The following is a 13,975-nucleotide window of genomic DNA, read 5'->3' as shown; positions in this document are numbered from 1 at the left end:
AGTATTAGTAGACTGTCTGCTTAAAATCTGTTGATACTGCTCCAGCAACTGACTATAAGAAACTTTGCAAGTATGTCAACTTACACTAACCCGAACCCTAACCCCAACCTAACAGTCTACTTATAATCTAATGAGAATTACTTGTCATGTAGATGCAATAACGGATCATCAAAATAAAGTGACCAAAAATAAATATGTATACAACGGTTCTGTCTAGTTCTTGAATCTGATTGGCTTATAGCTGTGCAATGTTCTGCAAATAACAGCACTCGTCCAGCCTCTTCACCCTTGTATTGTAATTTACTCCGTCCACACACAGTGACAAGCAGAGGACACTCTACAGTTTGACTAATATTGCAGCGGTTGGACAACATAATGTACTTTGAGGCTTTTTTAGTCCATAATGTGATTGTTTAGATTGCAACTATGCAGTTTATTTATAAGGATAGTGCCTACTTTAAATATTTATAATTTCAGAGCATCGGATTCAGTGCATTGGCCGCTATCACCCTGTCTGAGCAGACCAAAGAAAGTGACGGTTCTGCCACAAGTGCCACAAGATGGCGACAGAGACAGCATAATAAGTCCTTAGAGGAGAAAAACTGCATTTTCTCAGCGCAAGTTTCAAATCACAGCTGAACAAATCTATCTACTGTAAATCAGGTACGTGACATTCTTAGTCGATCTCTCTCTTTTGTATTTTGTAGTGCTGTATTTATACCACAGAAACTGGTAGTGTTTGCTGTGCTCTGGCTTTTTCAGTGTACATTTTTGTGAAATCCCGATTGCAACAGAGAAATACTGGGAAATCTCTGTAGATTGATAGCATTTCGTGTCGTTCAGCCTTATAATCTAAAAAATCTGGGTAAAAATCCCCAGTTTTGTCATCACTTTAGACATTTCGCTAGAGAATCATTCAAATACTAGCTCTAAAGTGACGCTTGTGAACTGGCAATGGTTTCTGCTGTTCTGACTTCAGCAGTAGTTCCTCATACAAAAGGGTTTTTAGACTCTCCGTGTTGGATTTTCTTTTTTATATATACATTTTATAGATTGTCACTGGTGGGACACTAAGGCCTACGTACATGCGCAATATTCCGCTGTTTTTTTTTTAAAGAAAAAATAAAATTTTTTTGCAGTCATGCACATTTTGACAGCTAATATGACATTGATTTGATGCTTCGCAAAAGTTGCAGACACCTTTACCAATATCGAAATGCTTTTTGATGCAAAATTTATTTAAACGGCCAGTTATTACTTACACAGATTAAGAAACTTGAATAGGCCTAGGCTACTACAATAAAGAAAATCCACTTTAGATGCTAAATACTCTTGACATGTGAAAGTGTAAAGCCTGCAGCCCACAACAAAGGTGGAAAGTTATTGCGTTTAATATTTAACAAGCCATTTACTAGGAATTTTATGTAATTTTGCTCAGATAGATAATTGAATATTAATCAGATGATGTCATAACGCTGCTGTGCCATTAGCCAATGTATTGCATTGCTGATCATGATTTCAAGGATCGATAGATCTGTCCTTCACAACACATGCAGCGATCTCAGATCAGTTCATCCAGACATTTTAATCTGATTCGCGAACTTGTCTGAAGAACCAAGCCAGAGATCAGTTATCAAGATTAAAAGATCCAGGTTTTGTCAAATCAACTTAGATCATTTAAACAAGGTACGAAGAACAGACCCCAGGTCAGAGCACATAAAACCTCATGACACCAACTTCAATGCTAACACATTAATTTAGACCTTCATTTTCAACACTTCCCTCCATCCAAACTTTTTTCCTGTGTGATATTACAAGGCTGACATTTTTCATAAGATTAATCTTGTTGTGATTCAGTGGCTTGAAGCTCTGATCGTCACGAAGCGAAGTCTGACGCACAGATGGTAATGGACTTCTGCAATTTCAATATCTTGGTAAAGCTCACTTTTTAAATGGGTCGATAAAACCAAAGAGACTTCATTTGTGTTTTGGCTTGATAAAGCTTGGTGGGTGTGAACTGGCATTCAAGTCTAATTCCTTTCATGAGCGCTTAGAGTTAATGCTGCAGTCAAAGCATTAACTTTGAAAGAGACAGGCATTTAAAAGGCCCATAATTATAATAAAACACTTTGTTCTACACATTCACTCTTTGCATTACAATTTTTTTCATATCAAAAACGTCGACTTTAAGCTCTCAGACATGGAAAGCCTGATGATTCAGTTGCATCATACTTCTTGTTCTGTAACTTAACGAATATGGTGGACAAGGTGCTGTAGACTATTCATGCTACTTTTCCATTTTCTCCTTGTGTTTTTCTGGATGTTGTTTGGCCAAATATACAACAAATCTAGCCGTTCTATTGTCACTGTAGAAATGGAAACAGTTTAGGTATAGCATATGCTCTTATAGCTATTAAAATAAGTGTTTTACATTTTATAACGTCCTCTTATCAGGTCTAGCCTATTCTAATATTACATAATATTTGTATTTTACTGCAGTGGAAAGGTCCCCACCCTTGTGTTAACGATAGAAAGACTGTCATGTCTGCAATAAAAAAAAAAATGAAATTACTCACTTGTTAGATTTACTGCACTTCTTTTTTTTTTAAGGAGCTCTTTATTTTCTGTGCTAATTCACTAACAGGAAATTAAACCACTACAAAATTGATTATTAATTAAAACAAATCTTGGTAATATTGGTAATAATGACTAATGACATTCAGGCCAATTGAATACTCCATGATGTGCCTAGATCATTAAGTATAATAATTAGATTTTCACCCGCAGATGGGGGTGTTAATTTCAAACCTTGTCAATATGAAATTGCATGGAACATTCCGTGCATGTAAAAGCAAACTGTTTAATTATATTGTGGTTCATTTGTTAGTGGACTTACACAAGTACCACTTGCAATAAATAAAACTTGCACTAATGTTAGATTCTGTGGAAAAATGCTAATAATGTTGAACCAAAACAAGTCAGCCATGACAGGCTAATTAATTACATGCCAGACATTTAATTACTTATTTGGGTTAAGAACGCAATGCAACTTGCTTGAGAGATCTCATAGTGTTGGCTTTTTTCGGTCACGTCACTTTTTCCCAGAAGATTACACATGCAAATCCAAGAAAGACGATTTTTGTTGTTGTAGTTGTTGTTGTTGTTTGTTTTGTCTTTGGAAAGAGTGCTCTCAGACCTTGACCCCTATACAAAATCATGATAATGACCTATTTCAAATACAAGGTCACAAGTTCACCTTCCAGCAAAATAATGCACAGCATGTAAAACCAACTTTATTTTGGAGGTATCTTACAATAAAGTGCATCCATCCAAGGTCAAAAACACTTTATTTTAATTTACATTGTTGACACACAAGAGTGTCTAAAACTCTTTGTTTTAAGAATGCAGTCTCAATTAAATCTATTCTTTCCTATAGTCTGCTCTGATTGCTCAGATAACCCAGTCTCTTGTGATTGATTTACTGTACTTCTTATTGTGTGTGTGTGTGCGTGTGTGTGTGCGTGCGTGCGTGCGTGCGAAAGAGAGAAACTATACCTCCATTTCCATATCTAAATATCACCTCTGAAAGCTTTCCCATTATTTGCAAGTGTCATCAACACAAACCAGACTCCTCTAGCCCTCAGGAAAAACTACAGTCCTTGACGGTCAAAGTAGGTGTTAGAGCTGTCAAAATACCAACACCGATAAAAAGTAATATGTTTTACTGCCAAATTATATAAAACTATCATTAATATCTGACTTACCCTATGGTTCAGGGGTGTCCAAACTTGGTCCTGGAGAGTTTAGCTCCAACCCTAATGAAACACACCTGAACCAGCTAATCAAGCTCTTACTAGATATACTAGGTATACACCTGACTTCCTGGCAGGTGTGTTGAAGCAAGTTGGAGCTAAACTCAGCAGGACACCAGCCCTCCAGGACTGAGTTTGGACACCCCTGCTATGGTTCCACGACATCTTGAAAGATCGAGACAAAAACACTGATGATAGGTTATGTTGAAAATGTTGTCAGCTTGTGCACTGCGTTTTGGTGTTTTTATGACCTGGGAAAGTGCACTTGCTTTCTGTCCTGCACAAGAGCGCAAGTGTGGGTATTTGGACAAGCCATTTTTATTTTAAGTAGTCGATGAAGACTACAGGTTGGTGTTATGCAAATGAGCTTACAAATCTATGTGGTCTGTGCAATAAGAACATGTATTGATCATTTTGAGGGATGTAAACATTAACAATGATCCTAATATATTTCCTGTTTTACTTTTTTAATTTCCATAGCTTCAGAAAAAATCTGAACCGTCTGCATACTGATAAATGATGTTATGATAGCTGTTTTAACGCTAAGTTATGATCTAATTGTCTTTTATTACAGTTATGAATTAGTTTGATAACAAGCAGGAAATGTTTATGGGCCAATGGCATCACCATATTGATATGGTCTATATTTACATTTATTCATTTAGATTTTTATCAAAAGCAACATACAAATAAGGATAAAAGAAGCACTACAAATCACCAGAGAGGGATTTACATACATACACCAACACGCACACAGAGAGTAAATAATTAGTTTCCTACAGGTGGTTTGTCAAGCCCACTCACCTGCATAAAGCTGCGGTCACACTGGGCTTTTCCTGCCATAGACTTCCATTTATACGCACGTGAATGCGTCAGACCGGAAACGCAAGGTCATGCGTCAAGTTTCGCATGTCGCTGCTGTGCAAAGTTCAAGCTTGGTGAACTCTGACCTGCGAAATCGCATCACTTGACTGCGCGAGACCAATCGAGGATCAAAACAGGACCTTTCCGGGCAGAAATTTAAAACATGGAGCAATCGCTCATTTTTTTTTTTTTTATGTCTAATTATCTTGTTTAATCCCGCCCCTTTTCGCAGCGCCGTACGACAGAATTTCGCACACACAAAGCCCAGTGTGACCGCAGCTTAAAGCTCACTCAGAATTGCACAATGTTTTGTACAAATATTAAGTGCTTATATAAAAAAGCCGCACATGAAGGGGAAAAGAGTGTGTCTCCTAAAGGGGGTTTGTCAAGCCCACTCACCTGCATGAAGTACATTAAGTTTTACAGACTGGATTATTAACCTATTTTAAGTAGTTCAGAATCAATTATTTCTTGTGGAAAACAATACCTCATTTATGATCTTTGAAACTTTGCACAATTTTTCATTCACAAGCAGTGAACGAAAGTGGGGACTGCACAAAGTCTGTTGTTGTGTTACAGATAGCCTCCAGTATGAATGACTCGGTGCCAGTTGGTAGAGCATCATGGCACAAGCATCCAGCATAAAAGAGAAAACAGTTGGAAGAGCTGATGGAGAAGACGTTCCAGCACCACAAGCTGCTCAAAATGTTTAGGGCCTTTAAGTTTCACTTTATTGTAAAAACAACATGTGCATGCATTCATTTCAATGGACATAATGACAAACTATAGGGTTATGCTTTATTTTAAAATTAAATTTTCGTTATTTATTTAAAGCCACATATTTTTGCCTCAATAAACTCCTAATTTGCTGCTTATTAATAGTTAGTAAGAAAGTAGTTAGGGTTTAGTTCACCCAAAAAAATGGTAATTCTTTTATTTCACAGCCTCATGTTGTTCAAATCATCTGATAAAAATTAAGCTATTTTACATTAAATCTGACAGCAACGATTCTGAGGTGTTCCTCAAATCCAAAAAGGAGCCAAAAATATTGTCAAAACATTCCATGTGACATTAGTGGTTCAACTGTAACCATACAAAGCTCCAGGAACACTTTTGTGCACCAAAATAAAATAGTAAAAACTATTTTGTTCATATGTCTTCTGCATCATAGCAGGGTGCATGTGGACAATACAATGCTTGCGTGTTGTGCTGCTAACTCTAATGGCAATTGTTGTACTGTCTCTAATAAATGAGCACCCTGGCCTGACCTAGAAGAGAAAATGTTGGCAAACTAAACTGTCTTTGCCGTTTTATTGGCACATAGAACTGTTCATGACATATTTTAGAGCAGTAATCATAATACTGTGATACTGTGAAACCATAATATATTTATCCAAGGTTATCAGTAACTTATACCATCCCATGCCGACTCTGGACCATTGCTGGATGATGAGGGAGCTCTTGGATTAAAATATCTTAATATATGCTCTGAATATAAACGAAGGTCTCATGGGATTGGAATGACATGAGGATGAGTAACTATAATGGAATTTTCATTTTTGGGTGAACTGACCCGTGTTATGTACTTTATAACTACTAATAACAGTTAATATGTTAATAATAGGCATGCCAACAGAAAACTAGTTAATAGTGTGAAAGTGTTGCCAATTATATTAACCAAAAGCCATAATTTAATTTAATTTAGAGTTATCGTTATTTCTTTTTCAATGTAAATTGTGTAAAAGCAGCTTAAAATAGAAGTTCTAGTAGATTCAAGCTGTGTCAGTCCAGTTTTCAGAGTTGAAGTTTCAGTTCAGTGTGGTTTATATTTCACTGCTGAAAGTTCAAACACTGAAGAGCAAATCCATTGATGCGAACCTCCACAAGTCCCAAGCAAGACAATGGCGACAATGGCGAGGAACAAACTTCACCAATTGACGAAAGTGAAGGAAATTTAAGTGCTACTGATTAGTATGCTTTCCACAATAATTATTGAGCCGTGGCTCAAAGCAGTGACCTTCTTGCTGTGTGGCGAACATGCTACCCACTGCACCACCATGCAGCCCTACTTATTATTATATCTATGTATATAAAATAATAAAATGTGTGTATCGTGTTTTGCTGCACATGTGGTGCTAGTCAGATGCATCCAGCAGCAACTTTGAGCCTTTGAGCCAGAACTTTACTTATTCACAGAAAGCAGCCTCTAATGTCCCTTAACAACCCAGTGTGTGTGTCTATGTCTGTGTGTGTTTAATTCTCAGTATGCCCAAAAGCCCTTGCCACTGTGGGTTCACCTGTAGGGTGACCTGTGCTGAACTCCACCTCATACCACCTCTCTTCTGCTGGGAGCCACTGCTGACGCTGAGAAGGGGGCAGGGGAAGTGCCAGAGACATTATATGTATTTTTAGACATGTCATGAATATGGATGGTTTTGGGGAGCAAATGAGGAGCAGGAGTTGGTGATAACACACAGTAATCTGATGTGAACTGTCGTTTTATTTCACCCAGGATTCTACTGTCTCTTCGTTTTACAAAAAACCAAAGTTGTAAAATAATTTATTTATTCCACAAAGGTTGTAAATATAGCACATCCTCCTCCCAAGTGTGTTTGAATTGGAAGGAGGCTGAATAACTGAAAGTTATTAAAGTCTTTTCCTCTTTTCACATAAGTTAGTATCAGGATCAACATCCAAACAAGGCAATAGGTGGATAGATTTGCTTGCTGTTTATGAAAAGGAAAACAAACTTATGAATTCTACATTAGGGAAGAAATACCTTTTTTTATTGTAAGATCTGAATATTTATGAGATTTTTTTTAAAAAATCTGTTATTTCTGGATTTGTTTATTTATCAGTGTTTATATACTCAACAAGACTTTATGACTTTAATCCTTATGCAGGCAGAATATTTTACATGATGGCTTTAAGACCACATTAATATATATCAAATATAAATATAAAAATATAAAAACAAGCATTAAAATAAGTAAAGCAAATTAAAACATGGATATGTGAATGAATATTAAAAGCATGAACTCTAGAACTATCTCATGGAAATTATAAAATGCCATATATATATATATATATATATATATATATATATATATATATATATATATATATATATATATATATATATATATATATATATATATATACATATATATATATAAATATATATATATATTTTTTTTAGGCAAAAATGTAGTATTTTTTAATTACATTTTAACAAAACTGATTCAAAAAGTTGTGTTTTTATTGTTATTTTGATTTGTTCAAACATTATTGTCATTTTATCTAAAAATACATTTAAAAAAGATCTTTTATTTGGTATTATTCTACTTAGAGCATTGATTTTTATGTCTTAAGGCTTATCTTACACATAATTGGGTCATCCTATGAAATGACAGCTGTATCTGTTTTTGAAATGGTGATTTTTATAAAAGCAAATGTCATTATGATAAACATCAAATCAGATTAAAGATTAAATCAGATTCAATTGTTTTGTTTTATATAAAAAATGTGCTACAGTATGTTTCAGGCTGAATACCTGAAAGTTATTAAAGTCTTTTCCTCTTTTCACATAAGTTAGTATCAGGATCAACATCCAAACAAAGGAATAGGTGGATAGATTTGCTTGCTGTTCATGAAAAGGAAAACAAACTTATGAATTCTACATTAGGGATGAAATATATTTTTACTGTAAGATCTGAATATTTATGAAATTTTTATGAGATTTATTAGTGTTTATATACTCAACAAGACTTTATGACTTTAATCCTTATGCAGGCAGAAAATTGTACAAGGTGGCTTTAAGACCACATTAGTTTATTTCAAATATAAATATAAAAATACAAAAACAAGCATTAAAATAAGTAAAGCAAATTAAAACATGGATATGTGAGTAAATATTAAAAGCATGAACTCTAGACCTAGCTCATGGAAATTTTAAAATGCCATAATTTTTTTAATTTTAGGCAGAAATGTAGTATTTTTGAATAAAATTTTAACAAAACTGATTCAAAAAGTTGTGTTTTTATTGTTAGTTTTATTTGTTTACACATTATTGTCATTTTATTTACAAATTTTGTCATTTTACTGAAAAGGTGGAGAATGGGGTATATTCTCATAGACTTTTAATTTCAGCCAGCCAGCCTCATCGCTTCCGGTGAACTGTCTTTCCATTATAAAATTGATAAAGTATAATTTCTTTAAAAATCTGTGGTCTTCACTGCCTGATAGATATAATATAAAGTGTGTCTCAGACCGGACAAGAAGCACTGCATTAAATTCCATTTCCCATCGTCATGTCTTTACAAATTGACAGTTTATTTTACCCCAGTATTTTCAATGGAGTTTCTGTGCTCGTCTGCTGATCCTCACAGTGGCAGCGGTTACACGGTCTTTCAACAACTAAATAAATGCTAAAGTTTATTTATCTGAATGTATTTTAATTACATTAATTACATAAAAATTACAAAATTGAAAATAATTACATTAAGTTGTTTTGTACATACATTGAAAGTCATTAGAGCCTAAAACGGTCACTTGCCCTCACTGACTTTCAATGTATAGACAAAAAAACACTTTAAAAATATTTTCTGTTTATGTCTAGAAAAAATATCAGAGTCTAAAAAGAGTCCTACAGGTTTGGAATGACAATAAAAAAATGTAACAATTTTCATTTTATCCCTTTAAATATCATGAAAGCAACTTGAAAATAATTAATTTATTTTATGGGCTTGACAAATGGAGAAAAAATGCAGTTTTACCACACAGCGTGGTCCATCGGTGGACCAGAAACAGTTTGGTCACAGCTGGGAAGTGGAGATATGCAGGAAAACACTTTCTGGTGTGACAGCCTCAAACCACTCTTACTTAAAGCATGAGGCTTTTTCATCCTTCAGCACATGCACATGTTTGCCAGCTTCAAATAAGGATTCTGGGATGGAAGTCGAAGGTATTTGTTGACTTCCAGTGCTTTGGTATGTTTCTTTTAAGGGAATCCTTTGTGGTTTATCTTTCAAATGTTTCATTTAAAGAATAAAAAAGGAAAACAAAATCGTTCAGAGGAACACGGAAGAAAGTTTCCTCACATTTAAAACAGCAGGCAAACACCTCTACAAGTAGATTTCAATACACTTACAAAAATACACTTACAAAGATTTAATTCACCAAATCATATTTCCCCATATTTTCAACACAATGAAATCCATCTATTTTCTTTATACTGTACATAATAGAAGTTCTTAAATAATGTGGAACAATTCATGGCCAGCCAACTAAACTGTCCTTTATGTGAGCTTTTCTGTAACGATTGCACCTTTCATGATGCAACAATTGATTTTCTATTGCACAGGACCACCACAGTGCACAGTACCACCTATGCAATGCGTTTGAGGTTACAGCAAACCTTTCACTTTCTTCTATTCCCTCTTGAGTTCTCCCAAGCCCAAGGCTAACCATTTCATCCTGTGAGTAGGTTATACAATATGAATGTCAACAGAAGTCTAGCTCAGGTCTGAGTTCTTAAAGACCAACAGCATGGCCTCTACAATTGTGAATCCGAGGCCACAATGTTCAATTTGAGGGACATCTGACCACACAGTCGCACATTTTTCTGAAGGAGTCTCTATTTGTCTGATAGCTGTTTCCAGACGGACCCCAAACAAGTGTACCCCAAGGATATTCATTTGCAGCTCTAATGTTCTGTGGCAAAAAGGACTGAAGTCATTTCAGCTGAAATAAATTGAATCTGGAGCTCATCGGAAGCTTAAGTTAAGCCCGCAGGTACAAACGCTTTCCCCTTTCCAGACAAAATGGACACGAGGAGAAAGTCTGAAATCTCAAATAAGCGATAACGTAAACAGTGGCAGAAGGGGAAAGTGAAATGAGGCTCAGCTTCTCTCTGTGTAAGTCAAATGTGCTGTGGGAGACTTTGTGATTGATTTGGGTTTGAAGCGTGTGGAGCAGCTGTTTGTGAAGAGAAAAGCAAAGCGTGGACACATGCCACCACAAAAGGCGGCAGTCTATTAAATGCCATGCTTTCACCCAGGGCTTTGGAACCACTGAATCAGAACAGACAGGTTTCATAACATGCACAGATACATCCCCCTTTGCACTTTTAATTACAATCCCCTTCATGATCTGCTTTTTCCCAGTGCATGTTTTTATTCTCCTCAGAAATGATTCACTGAGCTATGATACACACTGGCGGTTCAGCTGAGTATCTCTGTGTCACCTCTTTTTTCCACCCTCCCCCTTTTTACAGGAATTTCAATTGTGATCCGACGGAGCACATGAAAGAGGATTTTGAGGCACATCAATTCTGCACTCAGACACAGATACATCGGAGCATTTCCCTCCTGCTGTATTCCCATCTGACTCTTACTTTTTATAGAAACACCGCCTCCTCTTACTTTCTATTACATGATGTACATTATATATTATAACGCTAGCTGAAAATAGCTCGTGGAGGCGCTATAATTATAATTCTTGAAATGAAAATACATTTTAAAGAGATTTTTATTATCTTTTATTTGGTAAGATTATTCTTCAAGAGCATTGATTGTTATGTCTTCAGGCTTATCTTACACATAATTGGGTCATCCCATGAAATGAGAGCTGTATCCATTTTGAAATGGTGATTTTTATAAAAGCAAATTTCATTACAATGATAAACATCAAATCAGATTAAAGATTAAATCAGATTAAATTGTATTGTTTTATCTAAAAAGAGTGTTGCTGCTACAGTATGCCTGCTTAAGTATCAGTTTCACTGAAAAACCATGAGCATCAGACTCGCAATCACATGTAAAATATGTGGAAAATGATTTTAAGCACTACATGAGAAACACATGCGAACAAATGTGGACTCATGTTGAAACATGATCATGTGTTTTACATTTCCACATATGATCATGTGTTTTTAACATATTTCAGGCGTTTCCTTTATTAAACAACAGTGGGAGTCAGACCTTGATATACACATTGATAAGTTATTAAAAAAGCTTAGGCCGAAATTAGGTTTCTTATACTTAACCTTAACCTTCCTGTCATGTTCGGTCAAATCTGACCAATTTACAACTTAAAACACTCATAAATATTGTGTTTTACATCTGATTGCCTCAAGGCCTTATGATACCCTTTACACTCTGCACTTGAACATATAAAAGCGATGATTACCTCTTTCATTGAGTTTTGAGTGTTTTGATCAACCTTGTTACACCTGTGGTGTTCCCGGTCAAAAGTGACCGCCATAGGAAATTAATGGGTATCCAGACTATAGTCATCCATAAGTAAGAAAACATCTCCATACACACCACCCTAACTCACTCACTCACACATTTCAGACTGAACAATGTCTTTCTTTCTTTCGGCCAATCTCTATTCAGCCAATCAGGAGCTCTTTTAGCTTAGCTAAGCACCAATTATTTTATTGGATTAGACCATCAGCATCTCACTCAAAAATAACCAAAATATTACTGCTAGTTCTGTGTCCATACTCACCATCCATACCCTCAGTCACAATTCTCTACATTAGTACACTGATATAATCTAACTGAAGGACTGAATGAAAATCCGAGTACACAGGAAAGAATAGAGTTTGTGCTTTACTGGATGATAAATCATTCAGATGGTGCCTATTTGTGTTTTTGCTGCAGTTATTTGATGTCTAATTCTATAAATTCATGTTAAACACTACTTTGAGACATTGTTCATAACTAAAGAATGTTGAATAAAAATTTGGTGGTGAAAAATGTTTTTTTTTTTTGTGTGTGTGCTAATATAAGAGCAGTTAAAACAGACCGGTTTTGACCGGGAACACTAAAGTACGGGGCAGGATGTGATTATGACACGAGGGTTTAAAGGCACATAAGAAATTAGTTGAGAATACATTTTTGTCTAGAATTGATTATGGTGATCTTCTATATATGCATGCAGCCGCTACTCTATTAAGAAAACTAGATTCTGTTTATCATGCAGCAATATGCTTTGTCACAGGTGCAGACTGACGGACGCATCACTGTATTTTGTACGATTCTTTAGATTGGATATGTCTATATCAAAGGAGAAAATTACATTTGTACTTATTTACTTTAAAGGCTCTCTTAGGTAAACTAACATCCTATCTTTCTAATTTGCCAACATTTCACATAAATGACCAACACTAGATTTGGTTCCTGTATTCGGTTAAAAGTCCCAAGGGTTTTGTCAGAACTTGGCAAACATACTTTTTGCTTTTATGCTCTTAGGGCTTGGAATGACCTGCAAAATCAGCTTAATCTTGACACACTTCCGACTAACATCTTCTGTACAGTTCAACATCTTAAAGGACACCTGTCAGTGCTTTTTATGATCTGACCTTTTTAACAAATGGTGATTTTGTCATTTTGTGGTAATGTTATTTGTGATTTTTGTGTGAAACGTTTTGTGTGAAAAAACTGGACAAAAGTGAGGCAAAAATAACTCAAGACTTGAACCCTATACTGTATGTGATCGCTGTAATCAAGCACCTGCAGACTTAAGATGTTTTGGCTTTGTCCATCAATCACTTCTTTTTGGCTATCAATTGTCAACTGTTTCTCTTCTGTGACCAAGATGCACATCGAACCGTGTTCTCCTATTGCACTTTTTGGACTTTCTCCGAATATAGCAGGGTTATCGAGTTGTACTCCAAATGTCCTTGCAGTTTTGACACTGTTAGCAAAATTGTGTATTCTTTTATTATGGAAACAAAGATTTCCCCCGAGTTTTGACAACTGGTTGCGAGATGCAATGAGCTTCATCCATTTGGAAAAAATCAGGTTTAAAATAAACGGCAAAACTAGGGTTTTTTTCTGAAACATGGGACCCATTTAGAATATTCTTTTCTGAGCATGTCTGTATCTCTACAGACTGTCAATCTAAATGCCAGGGCCTTTAAAATGCAAAGTAAATGTAATTAAGTACATTGTATAAATCCCTGAGAATTAATGTTTGTAATATTGGGTTATCAAGGTACATGTGTATTCTGAACAGGTTTTTTATTTTTAACTTATTTTATTTTTTATTTAGTTTTTCAGTTTTTATTCATTTATTATTATTATTATTATTATTATTTCTTTCTTTTATCTCTTGGATAAATGTAATTTCCTCTTGTTTAGAGGGTAGGATTGGGAGTAATATTTGTTACATTTTTTCTGTAAAATTACTTTGTTATATCTGTAAAAGTTTAATAAACAGATAAATAAAACATACTTCAGGTGTGATTTTGTTATGTGGTTTTTCTGTGGGGTATGAACAAAAGGTTTTTT

This window comes from Danio aesculapii, chromosome 20 (genome assembly GCF_903798145.1).
Source record: "Danio aesculapii chromosome 20, fDanAes4.1, whole genome shotgun sequence".
NCBI lineage: Eukaryota > Metazoa > Chordata > Actinopteri > Cypriniformes > Danionidae > Danio > Danio aesculapii.
This window is presented reverse-complemented; position numbering follows the sequence as displayed.